The 14,081-nt window shown below is 45.9% G+C and overlaps 1 protein-coding gene across 2 annotated transcripts in view; it reads left to right on the plus strand.

Annotated features, from left to right (window-relative positions):
• The first annotated feature begins 3,598 nt into the window (after nucleotides 1-3,598).
• Nucleotides 3,599-14,081, plus strand: part of LOC149334604 (uncharacterized) — a 54,406-nt gene continuing 43,923 nt past the window's right edge. For both annotated transcript variants that reach the window (XM_089556284.1, XM_089556285.1), the window contains exon 1: nucleotides 3,599-3,800. The gene's annotated coding sequence lies outside the window, so the exon portion shown is untranslated. The remainder of the gene's footprint in view (nucleotides 3,801-14,081) is intronic.

Below are 14,081 nucleotides of genomic sequence, written 5' to 3' on the forward strand. Positions count from 1 at the left end.
CACGGGATCATTAGACCTGTGTTTTAATCCGTATGTTTCAGTGTTTGTTTCGAATAAGTGCAGTAATATTCGTACCATTTCACTTTTTTTTACATTTTTCGGGCTTCACCAGAAACCTGACGAGAAAGTCAGTGTCTCCCTACATAAAAATACAGCATTGAACACAAGGTGTGAAATGCAGCAGCCTAATGAATACTATTCGGGCGCAGTATGGAGTGTGACCATACAGGAATAGTAGCTTAAAATGTTCCTGCTTGCACCTTGCTTGCACCTTGCTTTTCAGTCAGAGCATGGCAGTTAATTCAACTCAATTCATATTTATTTACCAGAATACTGGACGGTCTCCAGGGCTAAAAGTTCCAGCCAGCAATTTGACTGGGCCCTGGAGCCGTTTACAAAGGCAACAGCAGACGTCGGTTCCGAGCAGCACAACAAAATATTCACAACGCTATGAACAAAAATGTACAAGGAAATAGAGACATGGTAGAATATTTGTCATTGCAATCATACTCTCATTTACAACTGTGAAAAGCGTATTCGTAGTTGCTTTGGAGATTTGAAGTTTACTTGTTTGAGTTTATTTAGCAAGACCGGTAGGTTGTGTTTTAATGATTGCAGTTTGTACTGAGTGCGAAAAAATGGAACGAACCAGGGTTGGTAAATTCGAGTTAAAGAAGTAGCTCTAGGCTGCAGCAGCGCTAGAGAAAGAAGGAAACTTTGAGTGTCATGTTGAGAAAAATAGAAAACATGCAACAAGCGATGTTCATAGTGATGGTCAAAGCTAACAATTAACAGTTAAGTAGTTATATGACGCAAAGTTTCTACCGAAGCAAGAGAAACGTGTTGTGTTTCATAAAAATACTTCTAGAGATCTGTACAGTTAAGATATGTACGTAATAAAGAAACATGTCCTGTTTTTGGTTGGTGTGTAATAAGAGTAAAATCTATTTTTAATATAGTGTCAATACAGAATTGCGCATTATTACCTGAGAATGAAGATCTTAATGGATAGTTCTTTAGAAAACTCACACACAGTTTTAAACGTGAGTGTACAACATAGCTGACAAGGGACATTTCAAATGTGTTACGAGTATAGCAGCTTTAGCACTTTACTTTTTTTCGTATTTTCCAGTGGAATATACTTGTATGCATGAATTAATGATGGCTTCGTAAAACCCACACGTCTGAGCGACATCAGGAAACGCGATCGTGAACTGCATATTTCCGGAAAAAAGTAGCTCGTGCTGTTGTGTAAGACTTCCCACCTGAACCCGGGAAATGCCTTCAGGAAGTCATGCTTATACCAAGTGTTGCAAGGCATTATTTGGAGTTAGCGCTCGAATCGCCTTTTGCTCGCTACTCTTGACGTGCAGCATGTTATATACATGTAGCACAGAATAAAAAAAGGGAAACCTGCATGCTCAATCATTCCATTTTCCTTGGTATCTCACTACCTAGCATCATCCTTATACATGTCACAGTGTAAAACATCATGACATATTGTTGCTAATATTTTAAATTTTATAATATTTAGATTTTAGATTTTAAGTTAGAATATTTTAGATTTAGGTTTAGATTGTCAGAATTTTTAATACACATAATTTCACTCTTGTATTCTTAATGTTTGCCTGTCAATAAATGACTAGTGTAATACGGTCAAGTAATGCATTACAGGGTCATTTATTTTTTATTTGCAAAGGTGCTTTCAGTCCAACTCCCCGTCGTTTGGTTCTACTCTCAAATGAATTGCACACATAGGCTTAGGCATAAGGTGAGCGACGAGTTGTAGGACCTTCACAAATGTTGATTCGAGAATATATCTTTTGTAGAGTTGTGATGAGTTCACATCCACAACTTGGGGACTTGTCACTGAGGAGAGCTCGTGCCTGCAAGTGAGAGTCCTCATATGATTTAATGAGAAGGCTGAGAAAAGGAAAGTCTTCGTACCAAACAGCAATGAGTGATGGACATATTGTCAACGAGAAATAAGAGGGCTTCATAGATCTCACTGACGGTACGATTTTCACTCATTCACATCTGAATGAGCGACTCATACGACTAGTAGAACGCGAATAAGATCTTGTAAAATCCCATTAACTCTCGTATTAATGTTCTACGGATCATACGATTTTCATGTGGCTCATACGGATATTACACTGTTCTCCTTATTAATTATCATTAGGATGTCACAACCCAACAAACCAGATCACATGAAGCAGAACTGAATTTCATGTCTCACATACAAACTTGGTTGTTTTCTCTCAAGGCATTGCAATAATAAAGAAGATTCAATGACGGCACCTTTCTTCCCAAGGGAGAGAGAGCAGTCGCTACATCATGCGTCACCTATATTTGCAAGCAGAAGTACTTCAGCAGCCACCTTATCGCGACTCCCGCCCAGACTTCTGATACCATGAAGCACCGGCTCATATTTGCACTCTTTGCAGTGAAGGGGCACCTTTGACTCAGTTTCCTTTTCTTACTATTTATGGTGCTTCCATGCTCAGCAGATGGTACAGCGACTCGTCTGGACTGTATACCGCCTCTACACGACAGTGGCATTTCATACACAGCACCAACCACATAGTCCACAAAGGGGTCGTCATCCCTCTTTTCGCAGTCGGCCTTCTCCCGCCCAATACATGACCACCATCTACCCAGCTTTCTTGCGCTGAGAATGTGACAGACACTTCATACCTGCCACAACATTTTTCGGGTTGTGAGTAACTGAGTGCACTAGGGGACTTCCTCCTACTCTTGCTGCTGCACAGCTGCTAATACTAATGCGGTGGCTACTGCTACTACTGCTGCTACTGCTGCTACTGCTGCTATTACTACTACGACCACCACTACTACTACTACTACTACTACTACTACTACTACTAACTACTACTACTACTACTACTACCACTACTACTACTACTACTACTACTAACTACTTCTACTACTACTAGTGCTACTGCTACTACTACTTGCATTGCTAATAACACTATTAGTGCTGCTGCTGCGATTGCTACTACTAGTGCCACTACCCCTACGACTAATATTTCTAAACAAACACAGCTCATTTTACTGCTGCTACTACTATTACCACCAGAGCCTCCACCGCCATCCGCACTGGTGTTTTCCAGGAGAATTTCAGGACAATTCCGTTGCTAGGAAATAGTAAGGCTTTCAGGCGTAGGCACCTCTAAGAAATGTAGGAGTTGTTCGTTCTTCTTTATGCACTATGGTTTGTGGCACTTTCGAGCAATGCACGGGTGAGGTAATATGTTAACTACTCGTTAGACTGAAGGCGTCCGCTTACGTGTGTAATCAGGACCTTCGTGTTATCTGCGGCCCGAAAACCAATGCGGCAGAAATGCTGTGGCTCATATCTCCTCTGATTTCACCCCTTCGAAACTAGAGAGATAAACGGCCGTTACAGCAGATAAGAGGTTTCACTGGGTTGACTGTAGGACTCTTGCCTGCATGGTGGCAACAGAAACTTCCTGGTCCGTTCAATGCAGAGCTAGCGTACAGAGCAGGCACCCATTGACGTCACGACGCCAACCGCCAATAAAAGAAACAATCAGTATCGGCAGCCGGCCCAGCCGTCGAGCACGGATCGCGATTTAACTTGGAGGCGCGGCAGTTGTGGCCACCAGAAGCCCCAGCTGCTCCCGCCGTAACACGTGCTCATAAGCAAGGCGTACAGGTGCTACAGGCGTACAGGCGTACCTCGTACAGGCGTACCTTGGTGCTACGAGAAGCCTGAGTACTAATAGAAAACCACCTTCCCGGCATTACTTCCTCAGAAAGTGAGTGTCTCGCCTTTGTTTCAATGACATTTCGACGCCGTTAATTAATTTGTTTTCAAAAACTTCATTTCCAGCCTTGCGTTCTGTGCCATGCTCTTTCTGTCGAATGAAAATGCGTGTCGGTTATTAAACGTTTCGCCTGCAGTGAACACTTATGTCAAGCTGCCAGGCATGGCGACAGAGATGGAAAGGATTGCTGTTTTTTTTTTTACTACGTCAAAGCAATGTTTGTTTGTTTGTTTTATGGGGTTTAACGTCCCAAAGCGACTAAGGCTATGAGAGACGCCGTAGTGAAGGGCTCCGGAAATTTCGACCACCTGGGGTTCTTTAACGTGCACTGACATCGCACAGTACACGGGCCTCTAGAATTTCTCCTCCAAAGAAATTCTAGCCGCCGCGGCCGGGATCGAACCCGCGTCTTTCGGGTCAGCAGCCGAGCACCATAGCCACTGAGCCACCGCGGCGGCTCAAAGCAATGTGAAGACACTGATAAGCAGATGGGACAGGGTTTCAACTGTACGGCAAACTGGAGAGCTGATTCTGTGCTCTTGATAGGCATAAGATTTGCAATTTCAACAAATATTCAAAGAATATTCATTATTAAGATAAATATACCTGTAGCCAGTACGCTTTTTTGCAGGTTTAAAATTTCTGTCATTCGCAAGGTCATAGTTTAAGGCTGTAGTGAGTGCATCAGAACGTCACGAAAATTGTGATAGGATTGGTATTGAATCTTTTGTTAGCTTCTCATCACAGGTACTTTATTAGCCACCACACTAGTTTTGTAAATGTTGTGACCCTCTGATGAGATATAGGGAAGAGCTTTCAAAAAACATTAGTAAAAATTGGCGAAATTTTATAGAATTGGACGGAAATATATAGACTGCTCACGTTGTATGCACTCGTGTAAATTTCCTCCGTCAGGCCTTTGAAAGAGCAGCGATTCAGCTCAGACGGACAAAACGCACTCGGCCTACCAGATGAAATATACAAAAAAATCGCAAACATTCTTTATTAAAATATACAGTTGCTTTTTGACCTATTTTACTATTCTGGCCCAAAACTTTTCTGTGTAGTTTAGATTGTGGTTTGGAACTTATCTAATCGTTACCCCTCTTGAAAGTGTTGCATTCGTAATGATACCTTTAATACATATTAGAAAGTACAAAACATTGCGAAATGGTTAGTGTTAGTTGGCAGCGATTTCTGCGAGAGAATACAGAGTATTTTGAAACACCAGCGCCAACTACGAATATAGAAGAACAAGGATATGTGGAACTGAATCTAAGGCAGAGCTCCGAAGTTGCAACTAGTGGATAAAAGCCTCAAAAGGCAAAACGTTCAGCACTAGCACTTCGCGTCCTTTTTCATTTTCTGGCGACCATTGTTAGTTATTAATTTGGTACTTTTATTCTCGCTTGCTTTGAGAATCTGCTTCTGGCATGGCCTCTGTAATTTGTTTAAGTCGTGCTGCTTTTTGTGCCATTTAAACAATGAACTCAATGCTGTATGGTTAGCGCTTATAGACATTGCTTTCGACAACCCGGTGCCGCTCAATTCGCAACCAAAAAACTTCGCGTATCCATGTAATTGCGTAACCTGGCCTCGGTCGCAGCGTGATTTCGGTGAGCAGAAACAACAACGCACTCCTTCATGAGAACAGGATTTTGCCACCATGCTGTAGTACTAGGCCAGAACCTCCTAATGAGCAAACCATTTAACCTTCGGTACTCAGTCACGAACGGCTGCGGAGCAACTGACCAAGGCAGCGGTCAGACCTTTGACGCAGCGGAGGGTGCTAAGAATCACTGGCTTCGGATAGGCCGCCATTGGAAACTGAGCCTAGCAAACGTTAATTTATTCATTTATTTAGACCATACAGCAGGCCCAGTGAAGGGCCCCAGCAAGAGGGGTGCAAAAGGCAATATACAAAAAGCAGAAAACAAAAGTACAATGGAAGTCATAAAACAAAAACAATTCAATGAATAAGGCTAGCCTAGCAGTGCTGTTCGAGGAACTAGCAGCTATTAATTTGTATGTCTTAGGGCTTAGCGATGTTACGACAGGTGAAACGTATACAAAGTTAAAGGGCGGCCATATGGTATGCTATCAAGGATTAGCGGACAGACGTTAACTAGGTGTGGCGCCTAGGCGCCTACGTCTAGCTATGATGACCAGATCATAGAGAGCTTTTAAGAGGAAGTGATTGCGGCAATGATCCAAGTAAATACACAGTACCCTGTACTGGTGGCTGATTTCAATGCGAAGGTAGGGAAGAAGCAGGCTGGAGACCATGCATCATCGTCATCATCAGCCTGACTACGCCCACTGCAGGGCAAAGGCCTCTCCCATGTCTTACCCATTAACCCTGTCCATTGCCAGTTCCAGCCTCCCTATCCCAGCAAACGTCTTAATCCCATCCACCCACCTAACTTCCTTCCTCCCGCTACTGCGCTTGCCTTCTCTTGGAATCCACTCCGTTACACAGAGCAAAATGCTTTCTCGTAATCAATTAAGCAGACGAGGAAAGGGGAATGAGGGGCTCGTTATAAATATGAGAGAAGCCAACAGCCACAGAAACCAAGGGACACAGGGGATTTTTAATTTATTTATTTTGCGCGGTTGTTCAATTTAGAATATTACTGAATATGTTATCACTTAAAGGTAATTAATTAGAAGAGCAGGAGAAAAAACAACCACATGCCGCCGGTGGGATCCGAACCCACGACCTCCGAAATACGCGTGCGGTGCTCTACCGTTGAGCTACGGCGACGGATGTCAAATCTTCTGCTTTCGGGGGTATTTATGTTTACAAATAACCTAACCTTTGAAGTGTTCATCAGCGCCACCCACGTCTTCATAATCAATGAAGGCTATATATAGGCATGGGTTATATTCTGCGCATTTATCGATCCTCTCATTGGTAGTGTGAATATGGTACAATGCCGAGTATCCTTTGCGAAAGCCTGCCTGATCATTCGGTTGATTGAAGTCTAAGGTTGTCCTGATTAGTAAATAATTTGTAGGCAGCGGACAGTAAGGTGATCGGACCATAATTTTTCAACTCCTTCACGTCTCCTTTCCTATCAGTTAAGATAACGTTAGCGTTCTTCCAAGGGAGTAGACGACTACGGCATACGTTCTAGGAATTTCTTTTAGAGTTTGCAGACAGAAATAATTTTAAGGCGAAAGCCGTTAATGTCTCATCCTTGTAAGCAGCAGTTGTCGACAGAGAATGTCACGCTTTTCAGTTGGTCGAAACGGTCGTGACGTCACAGTGCGCCAATTTCAAACGGGGCCAATTGTACTTTGGCTAGTAACCATGCAACCAATTGAAGGGACCATATAGTGATGCTCCAAGTAAGTGGGACTGAGCTTAGTTAATTGCTTAATTACCCAATTAGCCTAATTAACTTCTCTAGTCAGGCCATATAAATAAATAAAACCTAGTAAGAAATTGGTCGAGCTCGGGAGTCGAACCCCGGTCTTCGGAGTGCGAGACGAGCATGCTATCCACTCCGCCATGCCAGCTCGATGGTTTGGAATGAACAAAGGCACGTCTAGTGAATACGGTGTCTTCGCTCACTGCCAGCCTCCTCCCTTCCCTTCCGGCGAGGTTTAGGTGTCCACCGAGATATGAGAGAGAAATACATTTCCTTTCCTCAAAAACCAATTTACCGACGAGCGAAGCGTAGAACCGAATGGGCGATGGCGTTCTATGGACTCCCTGGCAGCGTTGCAAGACGCTCTCGCGTTCCACTCTTAGAGGCGAAGCTTAACATCTTAACCACACATCAGTGACCACACTTTAGGTCAAAAAAGTGCACCCCCCCCCCCCCCTGAATTTTGACGGGTGTCCAGCGAGATATGTGAGGCAGTTACTGCGTAATTTTCTTTCCTCAAATACAATTTTCATTTTCTTCATTACGGGCCATCTTCGTCTTTCTTCTTTCACTCCCACTTCTTCCGTTCCTCTACGGTGCGGTTCAGGTGTCCACCGAGATGACAGAGATTTACTGCGCCATTTCCTTTCCTCAAAAACCGTTGCGTTGAAACGGCAAGGCATCGCGCCGAACGGGTGGTGGCGTTCCGTGGACCCTGGCAGCGCTACAACACGCTGTCGCGTTCCACTCCTAAAGGCGAAGCTTAAGCTTAAGCTTAATTAGCAGTTAATTAGTATTCAGGCATTAATCAGCAATTAAGTATTAATTAGTCATTTGTCATCACTTAGTAATTAGTACTCAATTACATGTGACGCCACCAGTGCCACAGAAGCACTGAAAGTGGTGCGGAAAACGCTTTCGCCTCTACGCACTTTAGACAGTCAAAGTGCCCCCTGAATTTTTTACCAAAGTAATCGGTAATAGATTCAGGGCTACTTTAGACTTCTATCAACCACTTGATCAGGCAGGCTTTCCGAAAAGAAGCTGAACAATACACAATATGCACGCTGTCAAAATCTGCAGAGTATCACCAACCGCTATATACAGCCTTGAAATATTTCATAAAGCATTTGACTCAGTCGAAACTTCACCAGTCACGCAGGCATTGTTTATTCAGGGTGTAGTAGATCTTTATGTAAGTATACTGGAATATATCTATAGCAGGTGTACAGCTACCATAGTCCTCCACAAAGTCAGCATTAAAGTTCCAATAAGGAAGGTTGTCAGGATCAGGCACAAAACCTGGCCCATGCTATTCACCACCTGTTTACAGGAGGTATTAAGAGCCGACACGTAGAAGCGAAAAAAAAAACACGGACAGAGAAAGAGACTCGGACAACACGAGCGCTTACTTCCAGAGCTGGAAGTAAGCGCTCGTGTTGTCCGAGTCTCTTTCTCTGTCCGTGTTTTTTTTTGCGCTTGTACGTGTCTGCTATGAACCAACTAGCCCAAATGTCTGTGCTCCTGGTTTTACGAGGCCTGAACTGGGAACAGTTGGATACAAGAGTTAATAGAGGATAGCATAGAAAACTGCCATTCGCTTGTGACATCGCCTTGCTTAGTAACTGCGCAGCTGAGCTCCAAAACATGCCCAATGAGTTAGACAGGCAGAAAAGTACTGTGGGCTAAAAATAAATGTGGACTGACGCAAAGTAAGTCAGCAGCCTCAGATAGAAACGGTAGTTTACAATGGGCAGCGAAATGCTGGAATGGTATGCGAATACCTCTACTTAGGGCAAGTAGTGAGCGCAGAACCGGATCACGAGAGTGAACTAACTCGGAGAATAAGAATGAGGTGGAGCGCATTCGGCAGGTTCTCTCTGGTCATGAATGGCAGTTTACTAAAATCCCTCAAGAGGAAAGTATACGGCAGCTGTGTCTTAGCGGTACTCACCTATGGGGCAGAAACGTGGAGGCTAACAAAGAGGTTTGAGCTTAAGTTAAGGACAACGCATCGAGCTATGGAAAGAAAAATGATAGGTGTAACGTTAAGACATCGGAAGCGGGCGGAGTAGGTCAGTGATTAAACAAGAGTTAATTACACTGTAGTCGAAATCAAGAGGAAGAAATGAGAATGGGCAGGGCTTGTACTGCAAAGTCAAGATAACCGATGGTCATGAAGTGTTACAGGCTGGATTCCAAGGAAAGAAGGAAAGGGATGTGCAGCAGGGGACGGTAGAAAGTTAGCTTGACGAATGAGGTTAAGAAGTTTGCGTCGATAGGGTGCACGCAGTTAGCACTGGGCAGGATTAATCAGAGAGATATGCCCTTGTCCTGCCCTGGGCGTGGTCAAGCTGATGACGATGATATTTTATAATTGACCATTTTAACGTTGTTAGCGTTAATGTTATTATTTAATTGTTCATTTGTAGAAGACTTACAATGCATGATGCAGGGGCGGATAATAAAGGCTCGAATGTTTAACGAGGTCCATGTGACTTCTTCAGTACAGCACACTGCGCGTACAGAAATGAAAATCTGGAGATCCGTTTCAGATGATATAAAAGAATTGTTTGAATACAACACCAAACCAAAACTTAATATCCCTTTAAACAAAAATACCGTTTCTTCAAAACGGTTCATAAAAATAATTATGCGAAATATAAGGAAGTTGTTGCATGTACAGATCGGGGGCTCTTTAGATCCACTGACCACTGGATCGGAATAAAAACGCCATCACACGTGTGCCAAGCATGGAAAGAAAAATAAATATATAAGCAGTACATACTAAAACACGGGGTTAATTACAGAGCCAAAGAAATGGCTAAGTAACGCAAGCGAAATGAGACCAAGGACAACTGCACAGATTTCATAATAAATATCTGATTTGAGTAGAATACGTCTAATGTAGCTTTAATGTCATTTGGAGTGGTCAGTGCACTGATGCTGGTATTTTGTTTGATATCAGGTTTGCATGGCTAATGCCGGTTTGTTTCCTATCTGTTGATGTCTTTGGTTTGCCACTGTGGGGAATCACAACGTCGCAGCAGGGCGTCAGGAAAAGAGAACCAGCGTGGCAGGCACTCGGAACGGAGCTGCCCGAGTCTTCATTGCGCACACAGCGCACACCTCTGCTCTGTATTTGCCTCTTCACTGTTGGTACGGCCGGTACAAAGGCGCGGGCTATGAGTTGCTCTGCGGTGCAGCGTAGGTTGGCGCCACAGAGCCCAGAACAGAAGTAATTGACGGAACGGCGAATTCGGCCCGCCCAAATTGCAAAGATGAGGTTACCTTGGCAGTATAAAGATCGGCGGGTGCACCAGTGACATCCGTGAAGTGCTCGTTGGCAGGCGTTTGGAGGTACGCCGGTTTGAGTCCGTTTGGTTTAGTTAATTGGGGTTTAACGTCCCAAAGCAACTCAGGCTATGAGAGACGCCGTAGTGAAGGGCTCCGGAAATTTAAATCACCTGGGGTTCTTTAACGTGCACTGACATCGCACAGCCCACGGGCCCCTTGAATTCCGCCTTCATCGAAATTCGGCCGCCGCGGCCGGGATCGAACCCGCGTCTTTCGGGTCAGCAGCCGAACGCCGTAACCACTGAGCCACCGCGGCGGGGAAGTTTGAGTCGGTCCAGAATGACGACCTCTTTGCGACCATCAACGGGTTTGGTCGCAGACTTGGTGTTCTTGTGGAGGAGAAGGTACGGGCTGTCATGGGCTTGTGTAAGAGGCGCCTTTATAAAGTCTCGTCCTAGACAAACTTGCGTCTAAGACACACGGTAAGGACGCACGAAAATGCACCGGTATGATGATGGAGGCGAAGCCGGACTGAGGTACTGTATGCAGTTCTGCAGCCGTTGGAAATATTGCTTGGGCTGGGGCAAGGGAGGTGGAGAACCAGTATCGGGGAACAGTACGGGTGGGCGCAAAACGAATTCTGAGGCAGCACAACCGAGATCTCTATGCAGGGCCGAGATCTCTACGCAGCGACAGCGAGGTGGCAGGAAAGGCTGTGCAGGAATTCTCGTTAGGCGGGCTACTTTGGCGGACTGGCAATTGTGGCACGAGTGGGTCTAATGGTTAACAAAGGTTTTTATACTAGGCTAGCCGTACGTGTGTGCGTTGACGGGCTTCCTGGCTCAAAGGATAGGGTGGCAGATGTCGTGAAGGGAGTGGAAAATAGCATGACTAAAGGCATCCAGAATGACGGGGCGAGGGAGAGCCGTTGACGTGTCACAACAGAGCGATGTGGGCACATACGGGTGAAGCAGGAGCTGCAGAGGAGGGAACGGGGATGGGCACGCAGAGCTTGCAGCTGAAGGTCTTCAAGCTTCGCGCAGGCCAGAGGTCTATGGCAGATGGAGAAGTGCCGATGGTGGAAGTTCGAGAAAGGCCGTCAGATGATAAACTTTATTTGGAACAAAGCAGTTTTGGACACGTAGGTCCTTGGGCCCCTGCACGGCTCCACTGCACTTAAACCTGCATGTCCCGGAGGCTCATGACGCTGGCAGCCCGGCCTGCGGCGATGGCTTGCTTGGCCGTGTCCTCGGAGCGCAGTAGGGTGTACCATGCCTCCCAAGTGGTAAGGGACTGCAGGCCCCGCGGGGGAAACTCCACCGGGCAGAGGAAGAGGATATGGTTGAGAGTGGTTTTGGGGCGGTGGCGGAGGGTACAGGAGGGGTTTGCGTGGACTCCGTGATAGCGCGAGAGTATATAAGGGGAGGGCAAAGGCGTGTTTGGAGCCGCCTCCAAAGTGTCTGATGGTAATTGTCGAGGGAGGGATGGGGTGGGGGGTAGAGCCGACGCTCGGCTTTGCAGGCCTGCGTCATTTCATTGAACGAGTGCATGCGCTCCCGCGAGAACCTCAGATCGGAGGTCGCCGGTGCCCAGTTGAGAGAAGCTCGGGCTAAAGCGTTGGCGGCCTCGTTTCCGGGATTCCCGGAGTGGGCAGGCACCCATATCATGTTTTTTATGTTTTTTAATGCCATCATTTCTGTTATTGATTGTCTATAGCTTTTAGCCCCTTTTGGGCGACCTCATCTTTCATTACCGATCATCCGTTATTTCGCGCCTTGGCCCTATACACCCTCCGCTTCTCTTTATCGTCTTTCACCGCCACCACATTCACCAACATACTTTATCTACTGACGTGACTGTCTTCTGGATTCCGGTGACCGAGCAACCTTTTATCTATGTTCCACCCCCTCATGATTGCTATATATTCTCTGCATTTCGCAATAAAAATTCAGTTGATAGTCAGCGCCTGTGTACGTCCTTCCTTGTTTCTTGTGTCCCGTCCTTTGCGCTGCTCCACCACGATACCCATATCAGCTCCACATGGCGGGGAGGGTGCGCGGCGAGGGAGTTCAGTATGCGAAATGCAGGGACGTGAACTCTCCAGCGAGCAAAATTTAGTATGGCAGTTTTAGAATCAGACAGTATATATCGAGCCTCCGTGTGTGTGACGGCCAGGTCAATGACGGCCTCTTTGGCCTCCTCGGAAGTGGCAGCGGGGGATATGTGAAGGGTGGCAATCGGTTGGAGGGAGCTGTTTGTGATGGCTACAACCGCGTCCTCGCCTGTGCATGCGTCATCCACCCAAACGGCTTACGGTTCCGTGTTTTAGTGTTTCCGGAGCACCCGAGTGCGAGCTCTGCGTCGGGGTTCGTGGTAGGTGGGGTGCATGTTTATAGGGAGAGGTTTGATGAGTTGTTCGCGGTGAATATGGCGGGGTACTTGGAGCTGTGTGGGATCCATGGCTGGTAGGTGGATACCAGGGGTGTGTAGGATGCCTCCCGGTGGTGGTTCTCGCGAGACGCATGTATTGTGTCTGTCGGTGGGCCTCGGTAAGCTCCCCTATCGCATAGTGCAGGCCTAGTTCAAGGAGTTTTTCGGTTGGGGTATTTAGGGTAGGTGTAGTGCTGCCTTAAATACTGTTTGAATCATGGCATCCAGGGTGGGGATTTTCCCGGCCTGGAGTTTTATGTAGGGGAGCGTGAAGATAAAGCGGCTGAGGATGAAGGCATGAATAAGACGACATAGGCGATGCTCTTTCATACCCCAGTTACGTGCAGAAACGCGGTGGATTAGGTGGGCTTTCGACACAGTTGTCCGGTTGAGTTTCCGTACGGTGAGTGTGCAGCCTCGTTTTCAGTTCCTTTGACGTGGCGCATGACTGTGCTGAACTCAGAGAGGTAAGCCAGCTGACGAAGCTGGCTTATCGAGTAAAGGTCTGCGTTTGTGTACACACGAATAACTTTGAGCGTTTTGGTGGCAGGAACAGAAGTGTGCAGTTCACTTAAACGAAGGATACATCTTGGACAGGAAACACGCTGATTCGTGGTAGTGAGAAGGAGGTCAAAAATATTATCAGATTGCTCTGTAGATCCTGTAGATGGCGGATCAAGCTCCTTGAAATTAATATCCGGGTAGAGGTTAATGAATCGATACCACTCGGATGAACCATCAGATGCGGGAGGACAGTCTCGCCAGTTTATTTCTAATGAATTAAAATCACCGAGAAGAAAGAGTGAACTTGAAGGAAACCGGAGAATTTAATTCGTTGAATGCATCATGTAGCTCAGAACTATATGAAATGGCTGAATTGGGTGGTCGATAACAGAGGGAAAGAGGAAGGAAAATGGCTTTGCGCGTGGGCGTGCAAGTAGCTATTACAAATGATGGACAACGCACTCCTAATATTACTCGTTGAAGCAGAAACGCAAGATGCGTGTTGTTACCACTGAGAAAACTGTTGACAAGAAGTGTTATTCAAAGACACGATCTGTGGCAGAACAGCAGGCGTAACAGTTTTAGTATATGCGCACTTTGCTCCACCGCAAGAGATACTTCACTCCCACAGACTTCCCGAATTAGGCCAACTTTCTTTAGGACTGCC

The sequence above is a fragment of the Amblyomma mixtum genome, chromosome 8 (genome assembly GCF_055824585.1).
Source record: "Amblyomma mixtum isolate Tamu chromosome 8, ASM5582458v1, whole genome shotgun sequence".
In the NCBI taxonomy this organism is placed as follows: domain Eukaryota; kingdom Metazoa; phylum Arthropoda; class Arachnida; order Ixodida; family Ixodidae; genus Amblyomma; species Amblyomma mixtum.